This window comes from Dermacentor variabilis, chromosome 4, assembly GCF_050947875.1.
Source record: "Dermacentor variabilis isolate Ectoservices chromosome 4, ASM5094787v1, whole genome shotgun sequence".
NCBI classification, from domain to species: domain Eukaryota; kingdom Metazoa; phylum Arthropoda; class Arachnida; order Ixodida; family Ixodidae; genus Dermacentor; species Dermacentor variabilis.
In genome coordinates, this window is record NC_134571.1 from 171,986,580 (window position 1) to 171,999,657 (window position 13,078).

The following is a 13,078-nucleotide window of genomic DNA, read 5'->3' on the forward strand; positions in this document are numbered from 1 at the left end:
ATTCCGGTGTTTAATGACCGCAATCGAACAATAGTGAACAATTACCGGCCGATATCTCTTACATACATTTCTTGTAAACTTTTGGAACACATCATAGCTAAGCATATTATTCGCCATTTAGAAAATAATTCTTTACTTTACCCATACCAGCATGAATTCAGAACAGACCTTTCCACTACCACACAACTCGCAGAGACAATTCATGATTTCGCAATGGCGATTCATGCCAGGGAGTAGATTGACGTAATCGCCATAGCTTTTGCGAAGGCTTTCGAGAAGGTGCCACACAAAAAGCTGTTTTACAAACTGGAAACAACTGCTTTAATGCCACTCTAACTAAATGGATTAAAGCACACTTAACGAATCGCAACCAGGTGGTCAGAATGTTCGGTCATGTCTCCGGCTCACTGGCAGTGTTCTCAGGTGGCCCACAGGGATCTGTCCTGGGACCGCTTTTAATTTTGGTGTATATTAATGACATTTGTGATTTGTTCGAACCAGATGTACATCTTAAACTGTTCGTGGATGACTGTTTATGTCATTCTACAGTATGAAACACGGCAGACCAGCTTAAACTTATTAACTGTCTAAAGGGGCTAAGCGGATAGTGCAACAAATGTAATATGGAGACAAATTGTTCTAAATTAACATATGCACATATTACCACGAAAAAAGGCCGCCATTTGTTTCCATATACTATTGGTGACAAGTGTTTTACAAATACTAGTCAGTTTAAATACCTGGGAATAACGATAACAGAAAACTTATCGTGGAGCATAGATATTAATAATATTTGTTCAAAAGCATAAGGAAGGTTATTCTTCCTGCGAAAAATATTGAAGGGTGCTACATGCGATGTACGACTCGCCGCTTACAAAACATTTGTAAGGCCACCTCTTGTGTACACGTCAGAGGTATGGAGCCCTCACCAAAGTTAGCTGAAGAAACAATTAGAGAAAATATTGAGGCACGCGGTGTGCTTTATACGCTCCCGATATGTAAGGACCCTCGCAAGAGAGTTGACAGTATTAATAAATAAATAAATAAATAAAAATTGGCAACTCTTTATTCACGTCAGATGAAAGCTTCTTTTTGTATACGGGTATCAAAACTTGAGTAAGAATGCGCTTTCTATAATGATGTACCTCGGATAAGGTCAAACTTGCAGTGTACTTGCTTCCATACCTTTAAAATGTTCTGGAATGGTGTTTGTGTCTTGACGTTGCCAATGCTTAACAGTGGCGCAAGTCTTCTCAAAGCTCACGTATATTTTTCGACCGTGCTCCTTTTATTTTAGAGCCTTTATTCAAACCGGATCATGATCACGAAAAAAATACGTATACATCAGGCAAAGAAATTGCGAGGCGACTGTAAAACTATCTTTCAAAAACACAATGGTAATCGGCTACTGAGCACTTCTATTTTTTAAACGATACTTTATAACTGCTCTCTTGCCATAAAAAAGATGTACAAGCCCGTTTCTAGAGGTGTAATACATGTTGGTAATTGGCAAGCATTTAAAAAGATGGTGCAAGAAGTGGCAATAAATTGCTTTCCAAAATAGCCCTGTGTAAAGTACCCGATGCCATTTGTGTCTGACTTGCTCTGTGTTGTCAGCAAAATTGACACCTTCGGAAAAGCATGCAACCACAAACTAAGATGTGGATGCAAACAACATAAATTTATTAGACAAGAGTAAAATACAGCACTGAAAAAAATATCCTTTCCTGTAGCCCAAGTTTTCAAACAATAGTTGCCACTCGACAATAAAACACCAACCTAGCCTGCAAGTTGTGTTTATTTTAACATTACAACTGCAGAGTTATTGTGTGCAAGCAAGGGAAGCCTCAGTTTACCATCAGTGTTTCGACAAATGGACATGGAGGTCTTCGTAAGCTGTTCTTTCCCTCACTGTTCCTCGTGGTGTTTCACATGAACCTTCTGGGTTAACTGTAGGCTGGTGGCAGCCTCGTTGATTGATGTTTGCTTGTAATGAGTAGCAGAGTCAATGTTTACGCATTGACTCTGACAACGCATTCGTACTCACGCTGAAAAGTAATTGCTAGTGTATCAAATATAAATGGAAAGAACTCACGCATGCGCAAACTAACGAAATTTAAAGCGGCCCCCAAAGAACCGCTGTGTTTTGTATCGCATGAATAACACACCGCAAGGTCATCGTGAACTAAAGTCCTCATTTGTGAGCTTGTGTACCTGGTGCAACACTTGGCAAATGAAAATAAATTTTACTAAAACTGTGATAATGTCATTTTCTAATAGTGCCTCCGCTTCATTGATCAATTACACTTTCAACGATTTATCCTTGCACAGGGTCTCGGAATACAAGTATCTTGGCGTCATATTTACCACTAACATGTCCTGGTCAAAACACGTTAATTTGCACTAAAGCAATCCGGAAGCTCGGGTATTTGAGGCGCAATTTCAGCAATTCTCCAAAGGAAACTAAGTAACTAATGTATAAAACTTTAATTCGCCCAATTCTAGATTATGCTTCTGCTATCTGGAACCATCATAAGCAGAGTGACATTAACTACATTGAGAACCTACAACGAAAATCTGTTAGGTTCATATGTTGTCGCTATGATCACTATTTGTCACCCTCTCGTGCCTTATCTTCTTTGAACCTAACTCCTTTATCTATGCGCCGTCACATTGAGTCATTTAAGTTTCTGCATGGCATCGTCAATTTTTCTTATCGTCTCTCACATCCCATATATATTCCTTCAGATATTCCTCGGTCAAGTAGGAGTCACCATAGCCTTAATATGAAGCCTTACTTTGCTCGATGTAATAAATTTATATACAGCTTTTTCCCACGTACTATTGAAATCCGGAACTCAATTGCCGGAACAATTACGTCACTGCCATTAAACGATTGGCTGTTAAAAGTTTACCTAATTTTACGTATTTTCTTGTTGTTACTGTGCGTTGACTCATTCTCGTTTTTGTACTGACTCTCAGCGTTGCTGTTATATTGAGTTTCATTTGTGTCATCTGCCTTATTTCTTGTGAATATTAATATGCATTTGTTTACTTGTTTTTTGTATGACTTCTTTTTGTCTAACCCCCTCCGTAAATAGCTCCATAAAGGGGCTCCATTATGTATAAATAAACAAAATAAAAACACTAACGCTCACGCTAACAGTGTTTGTCTTGACCCGTCCATCCTTGTCACCTTGATAAATTTTTGCCCTTTGCCAGACACGCAGCCTGACTTACTGCATTCGAAGCCGGATCGGACAGCCACCCCTTCAGATGTTTTGGCGGCCTTCGCTGGATTTGTTCCATTTGCAGGGCATGGGAAAAGAGTTTCAAATCCTGAGTTTCGACTGGATTAGGCAGGCACGAATTTATCGTCAATCTTTAAGTGTTCAAGTGGATCGTGGACCTGGGAACCTTCAAGTTAAGGCCCGTAAACGACGAGAGCAAATGTGCTTATTGAAAACACCCAGGAACAGAGGTGGCAACAGGTATTGTTTCGTCTTCGTAACCGGCGACTGGCGTCTACCCCTAAGACAGCGAAGCAAGTTCACCCGGACGTAGGTGTGACCCTGCAGTACCGGACTTCGTCGCACAGACTCTCGCTTTCGGGCCTAAGTTCACCACAGTGGGAAGGAACACTCCAGCGGAACTTCTTACCATGGTGCGTGATGTGTCGAGTCGTGCTCCGGAATGCGAGGCTGACCGTTGCCTGTCTGAGGGTATGGACGTGCTCCAGTTGCACTCTCCTCGTCAAGACGCTATTCCTGTTGAAAGGGTGTTTTCGTACCTCACCGACAAAGGGCTTTGTCTTGCAGCAGCTGACAAAGAAGGTAAGTTTTTCGTCTCTAGAAATAATTTCATGGAAAAAGCTGCAGCTTCCATTGATAATGTGTTTATTAGGCGAACTGGTGTTGAACTGAGGAGGGTGAAATCATAAGCAAAATGCATATTACTGGAATTCAATCTAGGCATTCTTGAACAATCTGTAGACAGAAAGGAAGGATTGCCCCTACGAATATTTTTTTCTCGAGCAGCTCTTGTCTTCGCCGTTCTTTTGGGCCCTGTCTACGTACGCGCTGTAAGTCATGTTTGCAACAATGGAATACCAACTATCCCGTACCCAAACCCTGCTTCAGAGCCATGGCAACTGATGAGCTTACTTGAAAAGTACGTACTACGTGAATATATATAGCCCGATGAGAAGCAAGCCGTGCGAACCGCGTAGTTTACTGGAAAAGTCGCGCAAGCCAGAGTTGGACGCGCGGACTGATGGGCTTACTTGATAGGTAGGTACTACGTGATATTAAATAGCGCGAAGGGAAGCGTGCTGCGCGAACCGAACAGCTCAATAGAAACCACGTTTACTAACTGCATCGTTTTCAAAAGCTCCAAGCAGAGCGGGGTGCACGCACCGGACAGGTAAATTTAAGCGGTCACACGCTCATACTGCTGCTTCAGATCAATAATGTCAACGAAACTGCGCGGAAGTTAATGAGCAAACTTGGCACGCACAAGCGGGTCTTTTTTGAGGGTGCGAAGTTTTTGCTGCCAATTCTCTGCAACCAGGCAGAACGTCGAATCTGTTCGACCTTCTAGCAGGAAATGCAGAAAAATGCCTTTCCGTACTCAACTTGACAGCTCACGTTCTCCGTCCGCAGTGCCTCCGTCTCTTTTGACCGTGGGTACTGAATGTGCTTGGAAGAGACATGGCAGCAAAATATCACGTGACAATGGTGAGCCAGTCAACGACCATCACGGAAGGCGGCGGCGCGCGGTAAACAAATACGAAACTCTGAAGTTTTTCGTAGTGACCCTTTGACCAAGCGGGCAACGTCCAGCACGCTGCTGCTAGCTGTTTGCCGAGACGACACATGCAATGAGGTTCGTCTCAAGAGAGGCTCGTGTGGTTTAATGTGGTATTGTGGGATATGAGTTCGCAAAGATGCCTTATGCGTATTTCACGATTGGGTCTAGTACTATCTCCAACCAATCTGCTTTCCCGGTAGCCATTTCACGCTTTCATCGACTCTGGATTACGGCAGAGACAGTTTTTTTTTCACTTCACTGAACGCTCTCCTCTGGCGCTTGCTAATTCCTAGGTGTCTGTTTTTTCTTGTTATCTGCACGTGCGACACCGGAAACTTCGCGCTTTCATGCTCGAGCACGGGCACAACCAGGCTTAAGGTTAGCTCGCGCGTGTACGCTTCGAGGGCCTTGAGAACCTGCGCTTTGAAAGAGTGAGCGAGAAAAACTTTTATTGACTTAAACTATTTACGTGCAGTGGTCCGAGACCCTTTAGTCCAAGGCCCCACTGGCGTCGGCGGCCCGCTTGACCTGTCTTATGAATGACTGTTGTACCGCCAGGTCAAGCTGGTTAGCTGTGCCTCCCATTGCTCCATTGTGTGGTGTGTTTTATCAAACGGGTGTGATTCACAATCTGAAGTAATGTGTTGTAGTGTTGGTATGCCTCCGCACCACGGGCATTCGGGCCTGTAGCAAGTGGGGAACATGGCATTCTGTAATTTAAGGTGGGAAAATACCCCAGTCAGGGGGGATTATGCGCCAGCTGGCGGCTTCCTCTTCACTGAGGTGTGGGTGAGGGAAAGGTTTTTTTTTCTGGTTGCACGCTGATGAGCGAGGATCTTCCCGGCATTCGTTGTATTGGGGTCATTACATTGGCTACCTTTGACCGTCCCAGTCAAGTTGGCCCGGTTATTATTACCTCGGGCTTGCGAATCGGCCATTTCGTTCCCCTCATGGCCTGTATGACCTGGACACCATAGGATCCGGTGATGATGGGCGAATTTCGTCGATATTATTGAGTGACATGTTTTGGTCACATGGCCCGTCAAAAAAATGTGACATGTTTCTTGTGAGTCTGGTATTATGGTGACGCTTTTTTGCGTGCGTTCCGCGTGAGCGAGAGCCAGTGCAATGGCGAAAGTTTCGGCAGCTGCCGGAGTACCTGCCTTGACGGATGCCGTAAATTGTTGTTGTGCTTTTGTGTCGACGACACACACCGCGTACCTCCTGATGTTCTTTTGGGCATCACGGGCGTTCGATTGCATGTTCAGATACGCGGCTGCGTCCGTGTATATTGTGTTGTACGTGGGGTTATTTTCATACACTGTTCTAATACGTTGTGCGCGTGCTATTCGCCATGCTTTATTGTATTAAGGGTGCATGATTTTGGGTATGAGGAACACTGTTATTCGAGCTCGTGATGAGGCTGGTAGTGGTAATACGTGTTCGCTGATTAATTGAGGGCGTGGGAAAATACGTGCCCTTGTCAGTAGGGCCCGTCCTGCGTGAGTGTAGCTCAAGCATTCCCTCTAGGAGATTAGTGTGGCTTGTTTTAGTTCTTCGAATGTGTTCTGTACTCCTAAGGCTAGTAAGCAATCAGTGGACGTCCCCTTGGCTTTGTTTGTCCCCATAAAAGAAAAAGAAAGAAAAAGAAAGTGGGGAAGCCTGCACCACCAGATAGGTATGGCAGGCGTAAACCAATCAAAATAAATGAATAGGGGAGGCGAATGCCATCCCAAAGAAAATTTGTAGAAAAGCCAATTAGGATAAGAAAAGAAAAGAAAAGACGTCCCCTTGGGCACTCCGAGGGTCGCTTTGTATGCTGGTCTTATTATGATGTCGACCTGCCTTTCCTCCTCGCGACTAAGGAAGTGGTAGGGCAGGCCGTACGTAACTCGGCTTATCACTAGTGCTTGAACGAGCCTCAGCGTGTCGTGTTCTCGCAGGCGCGCTTTTCTTGCAGGCCCGCTTTTACGTGACGAATCATTTGCGCAATGTTATTTGCGGTGGTTTTCAGTGTTTTGATGGTGTGGAATGCGTTCCTGCTACTTTGGAGCCAAAAACCCATGATCCGCATCGCCTTAACTTCTTGGACCGTGTGTCCTTCCACAACGATGGTGACAGGTCCGTTGGATATGCAGCCCCTCGAGTGTACCTTAATGACCTGCGATTTTTCGGGAGCACTTTTGAGGCCACTGCTCCTCCAGGATTTGTCTACTGCCTCGGCTACTTGTTGTAGTAATTGTTCTTTGTGTCCCAGAGAGCCCCTTGCTGCCCACAGCGTTATGTCGTCAACGTACAGTATGTAACCCAAATCGGGGATTTGGCCCAGCTGTCGCGCCAGACGACACATCGCTATATTGAACAGCAAAGGTGAGATTATTGCCCCTTGGGGTGTTCCTGTACTGGGAATATTGACCTTTTGGGAAGCGATTTGACTGATTGCTATCGTGGCGGTGCGGTTTGCGAGAAAAGAACTCACGTAGTTGTACGTTCGAGTTCCTTCAATATTGTTTTGTGCGAAATGTTATCAAAAGCTCACTTGAGGTCTAGTGCGAGCACTAGCCTTCTCTGATCAGCAAGACTGCGTCTTGAGAGGATTGCCCCGTGCGGAACCCTATCATGGTGTTTGGAAACCATCTTATTTCTTCAAGGTACCGCTGCAGTCTTACTTGTACTACTCGTTCGTACAGTTATGATCCTTTCATTATTTGTGAGAGGCGTGCTGAAGCGACAACGTTAAGTGGAATATAATCTTTTTTCAACGGTTATCATCTTCAGTGTCATTATTGTCCAGTGCTCCTTTTTTGCACGACTTAGGGCATCAAGAAACTCCCCGTGCGTCCACCCAAATAGGTCTAATTTTGAATCGTAGCGTTATAAATATCCCAGTTAGCGCAACCACCGACCACTGTGCCCGAGAACTGTCAATCCGGGCCAAGGACGAGCCAGAGCTACTACACCCCGTGACAAATCAGAAAGATATCACCCAAATGTACAGAAGCGGCAGATATAGGCCTCCCAGTCCGCATCCGCAACACAGGCGATGGAAGCCAACGATAGTGCGACGCATGGAAGTGGGGTCGCTAGCGCATCCCGTGCTCTTGCACAAGATGTTTCCAACAGATCGTGACACTTCATGCCCGTTCTGCAGAAGACCAGAATGTACTCTACCACACATCCTTGCACAGTGCACTAAGCTCAACAATCCCGAAGCATCCCTACCCCCCTCCCCAGTCCCCCCCCTCTAGCGTTTGTAGACCTTGTTGTCCAGGCCCGACCTGCCAACCCAGCTCGCGCTGGCGGCTAGGGGCCAGGACCTGCTGGATGCATATGTGACCTGAGAAGAAGGTTCCACCCCGTCTGGTGCCAGCGCGCACCAACTTTTAGTAAGGGCTCAATAAAATTGATTCTCTCTCTCTCTCGCTCTCTTATTGCTCCGCGTACAATAGCCCAAAGGAATTTGGGTTTGTAGTGGTCACTGCCATGATTTTCGATGTCTGCACACCAGGTCCTGTAGGCAAGCGCTGCGAGGAGACCATGGTGACGCCACCTGCGATGGCTCGGCTTTTCTTGTAGCTCGTGGGCAGCCCGTTGTTAAGGACTGCCAGGCTATTTCGATGAGCTCAGTTGTTTGAGTGGTTTGTAAAAACATCGCCAGCGCCAAGCTTTCCCTTCAGTTACGAGAAAGGGCTTCAACATTTGCTCGGCTCTGACATTACAGGCAGGGGCTGGCGATGGGGCTCCGAGAAAGCGCTTCGTCAGCAGCCGCTTGCACCTGTTGCCGAAGAACGCGCCGTCATCAGCAATTTATTCCAATAAGACGGGACGGGCAATTTCTTTTCCTGCATGCAAGCCAATATTGAACCGAAAAAATACGCACAAAACATGCATCATACATCTGGAATATGCGCTAGAGAGAGAATCATTTCTTACAACGCCAGTTTTCTTAGAATCTGTGCCAGCGGCTACATTCATGTGAGCTCGACTGTCTATTATTGTCGTGTCGCGGAACCGTTTCGAAGAATTTGCGGTGCCTAAACCATGCCATACTCAAGCGAGCAGAAGGCGCACATAGTCTTAGCCTTGGGAGCTGCACTGGGCGGACAAGGCGAAAGCTGCCAAGGTATACCGAAATCGGCAATGTGGGGAAGACCTAGCGCTAACACAATTATAAGTTACTTGACGCTGAAAGCAACAGGTAGCTTCAAGAAGAGGTGGCACAGAATGGGGACCACCAGTGAAGCGGCTAAAGGAAATATTTTGGCGTTCATGACTGCAAACCCTCATTCCGCCGTGCGTGATGTGAGTGGTGAGGTTGGCATTTCAAAGTCTTCAATGTCAAGGGTTCTGAGGAAGGCTGAAATGCATAAGTATCACGTCCAACTGCATCAAAAACTGCAAGGAACAGACTTGCAATGGCGGCTTTATTTCTCAATTTGGATCACTATGAACGGTGACGAAATATCAGATTTTGTCGACAAAGTGCTCTGGACAGATAAGGCAACCTTCTTCAGAAATTCTCAAGTCCGCATCCATAATGCGCAATGCTGGAGCGATACGAACGCGCATTGGGTGGTGCAGACCAGACCCCAGTACCAGCGGTCATTCATTGTGAGGTGCGGTACCTTTGGTGGAAGAATTATTGGCCCCATATTTTTTGACCACATGCCCACTGCTCAGTGGTACGTGAACGACAACTTGGAAGGCCCAGTCGAAGATTTCCGCTGTGATCTTCCTCTTGCGTTTTAAAGCGAAATTGGTATCAGCACGACGGTGCACCAGCTCACAGCAGCAGCCTTGCCCGAGCCTGGCTTGACGAAGCCTTCAAATGCCAGTGGACCGGGCTGCACGGACCAGTGGCATGACCTGCAAGGTCACCGGACTTGACACCTCTTGACTTGTTCTCGTGGTAGCATGTGAAAGACCGATTGTACCGCAAACCTACAACTACACCAGAAGCGTTAAAGGCAGAGGTTGCTGAGGCCTGCAGCGAGATACCCACTTGCTTCATCAAAAAAACTACATCGGAAGTGCTCAAAAGGTGCCAATACTGTCATTATGGCAGAGGGTGACTTGCTTGAATACATTCTTTAGACACACATCACAGCGAATAAATTTCTACAACCATTATTCTTAAAAAGAGCCAACTGTGTGAAACTTTTGTGCAACGTGGAAAAGGCACGTAAGTAATAAGAAATTACAAATTCTGTGCCGACAAGGAATGCACAGGAAGCTAAAGAGTAACCTCCTGTGTCAGTTTACTATTCTCCCTTTTGTGACAACCAGCTTTTCACACGACGTTATCAAGCTTCTTGTAATGCGTGTTTGCTTGTTGAGGTCGTGAGGCTTATAGCGCGTTAAAAACACAAGGACGAAAGTGAGATGTGACAAACACAGGCGCTAACTTGCAGCAATCTTTATTTCGAGGGAGGGACCCATACATATATACAACTTTTTCACGTACATCATACATGCGCTGTTTGCAAAAACCCCTTACACACTATTGCACAGGTACGATAACTCTTTGCGGGAAAGGGCAATTGATGGTTTAGACACACAGTTATCGCCAAGCCTATTAATCATTTCTGCTTCTATAATTTCGCGAGTTATGCTACCTCGGGCTTTTCCCACAATGGAGCAGTCTCTGTATGCTGGAGCACACGTCGAGTGGTCACCATCATCCACCCCGGCGACTATGTAGCTGCAATGCCTGCAGTGGGCGTCAAGGAACCCACCCCGCTTTTCTGCTACATTATACCGGTGTTCCTTTAAACGCTCGTTGAGGCACCTTCCGCTTTGCCCCACGACGTTCTTCCCACACTTTAAAAGAAGGTTGTAAACAACTGCTTCTACACATTCAACAAACGGTTCCTGGTGTTTCTTTTTGCACGTGCGCTTATCAGAGAGGCCTGGTCTGGTTAGTCTGCACAGGCGTTGCAATTTTGTAGAAGCTGAAAACACAACCCTAACATTCGCACGTTGGCCTATTTTCTTTAAACGGTGCGATAAGCCGTGGATATATGGGATGACAGCAACGCTCCTCTTATCTACACAAGGCACGCTGGCGGAATTATTTGATAACTTCGACTTGAGCAGACCCTCAGCAACGCTAATAAGCAAATGTGTAGGGTAACCTGCCAATCGACGACGGAGGATCTGATCCTCGATGCTTTCGGTCATCAGCTCCGGGCATGACTTACATAATGCGTTTGACAAGCATGTCTTTGGGATTAGAGTGCGCCGACTGATATGGGAGCAGTGGTTTGTTCGCGCGAGGCTCGTACTTCCAGCGTACATGGTCAGTGAAAAATAAGAACTTAATGTCAAGAAATCGGATACTTCCGTCAATTGGCATTTCATGCGTTATTTTTAGAGCAGATAAACCCTCGCGTATAAAAGAAAGTGCATTAGTGGTTAAAAAATCGAAACAGAGCTGCTGTCAAGTAGAACTAAAAAATCGTCGACGTATCTAAATACTTTGCGAATCTTAAAATCTGGAAGCCGACCGCTTAAGTTTTCGTCTAGTTCAGCTAAATATATATCGCTAAGACTGGGAGCTATACACGATCCGATGCAAATTCCCTCCTTCTGTATAAAAGGCTGCCCTTCCCATTGAATGAAAGTAGACTGAAGATAAAGGCTAAGTCCTAAGAAATCGTCATACCGGTGGCGTTCGCGAAGTTGGTTAAGAGGGGAATCACAGGGACATGCTTGTCATACGCATGTGAGGGAGTGCGTTACCGGGATCAGGCCACACTCCAGGCCTGTTTGTGCAACTTTATCAACACGCGTTTTTTTTAATCCGGTAGAAAATGGCCGGCACCGGGATTCGAACCACGGACCTCTTGCACGCGAGGCGGGTGTTCTACCTCTACGCCACCGCTGCACGTGTTCTGTTCTCTCTCAAATTATTGCCGACATTTATCGTTCCTGTTCGACAGTACAAAGGCTAAAAACTTCTTACCATCCCCAGACCATCCGCCTAACGGAACACTTGAACCGAATTCTCATACTCATGCTTTGTTTTAGAGTTTCTACATATTGTACGGACGAGAGCCGACTTTACCTCTCGACACTATACTCTCACCGGCTGCCACATCCACTACCCGTACGTACATGATGCCATCGCTAGGGCTTACCACGCCAGTGATCTTGCCAGCGCTCGGTTCATGACATCACAAAGCAACCAGAGACGTTGCCATCATGCTTCGTAACACGACGCTACTTGCTTTTATGGTGCGCTTTCACTTCTCTAGTCTGCTTGCCGCCATGAGGGTCTCTCCGAAAAGCTTCTTTCCCAATTCTCGGGACCAACCTAGAGCTGCGCCAGGTGACAGCACCTGTTGCCGTCAAGATTAACACTGTCAGTTCCACCTCGCCGTCTCTCCTTCTTTCCAGGGATGTCGTACGTGTGAAAGGCCAAAATATACCTCTGTGATACCGACAACTCTATTCAGAACTCCGGCACGGGATTCTACCAGCGGGGGTTACGCTACGAACAGTTATTTAATATACCAAGAATAATTTAGCATGATTGAAGAGACGATGAAGGAGACGACATATATATATATATATATATATATATATATATAGTGTTCTAACTATCATGTACCAAGATTTAGACGTGGGGAAGTGGCACGTAGATGGAGAGAACCAAGGTAATATGGTGTACGATGGCTAGAAGATACTCACCTTATTTTTTGCAAATGTTTCCGCCATCTTGCACCTGCGCGTGGCCTCCAAAAGGCGTGGTGCGCCAGTATCACGAGGCACCCGGCTCCTCTTCGGCGCTTCTCTTTGGACAAGCTGCGCCATCCATTGGCACTCCCGAGAAGTCCGCGCATGGCTTGGTAGACGAGAAGCGTGGGGCGCCAGCGCCTGCAAACACTCAAAACTGTTCCCTCGCTTCCCGTATAGTCAGTGGCACATACTCAGTGACCCTTGTTGACGAGCCATTCATCGAAGAGTGGCATATACCTAGTGCAATCATTGCGCAGATCGCTAGAGCGATGGATTCACGCAAGCTCTGGTTGTGATCTGCGTTGCGTATTTCGTGCCCTATCTTAATTTCGGCAATCCGGAAGTGGAGGCTCTCGACCAGCTGATACTCAAGGCTTATAAGAAGCGCTCGGACTCCCATCCGGAACGGCCACTTCGCGTCGAGGAGACGGGCGCGTACTGTAAGGCACAGGAAATCATAGACGCCGAACTGGTAAGCCAGAAGGAATAGACATAAATCACTATAGTGGAATGCCGCGTCTTGAAACGT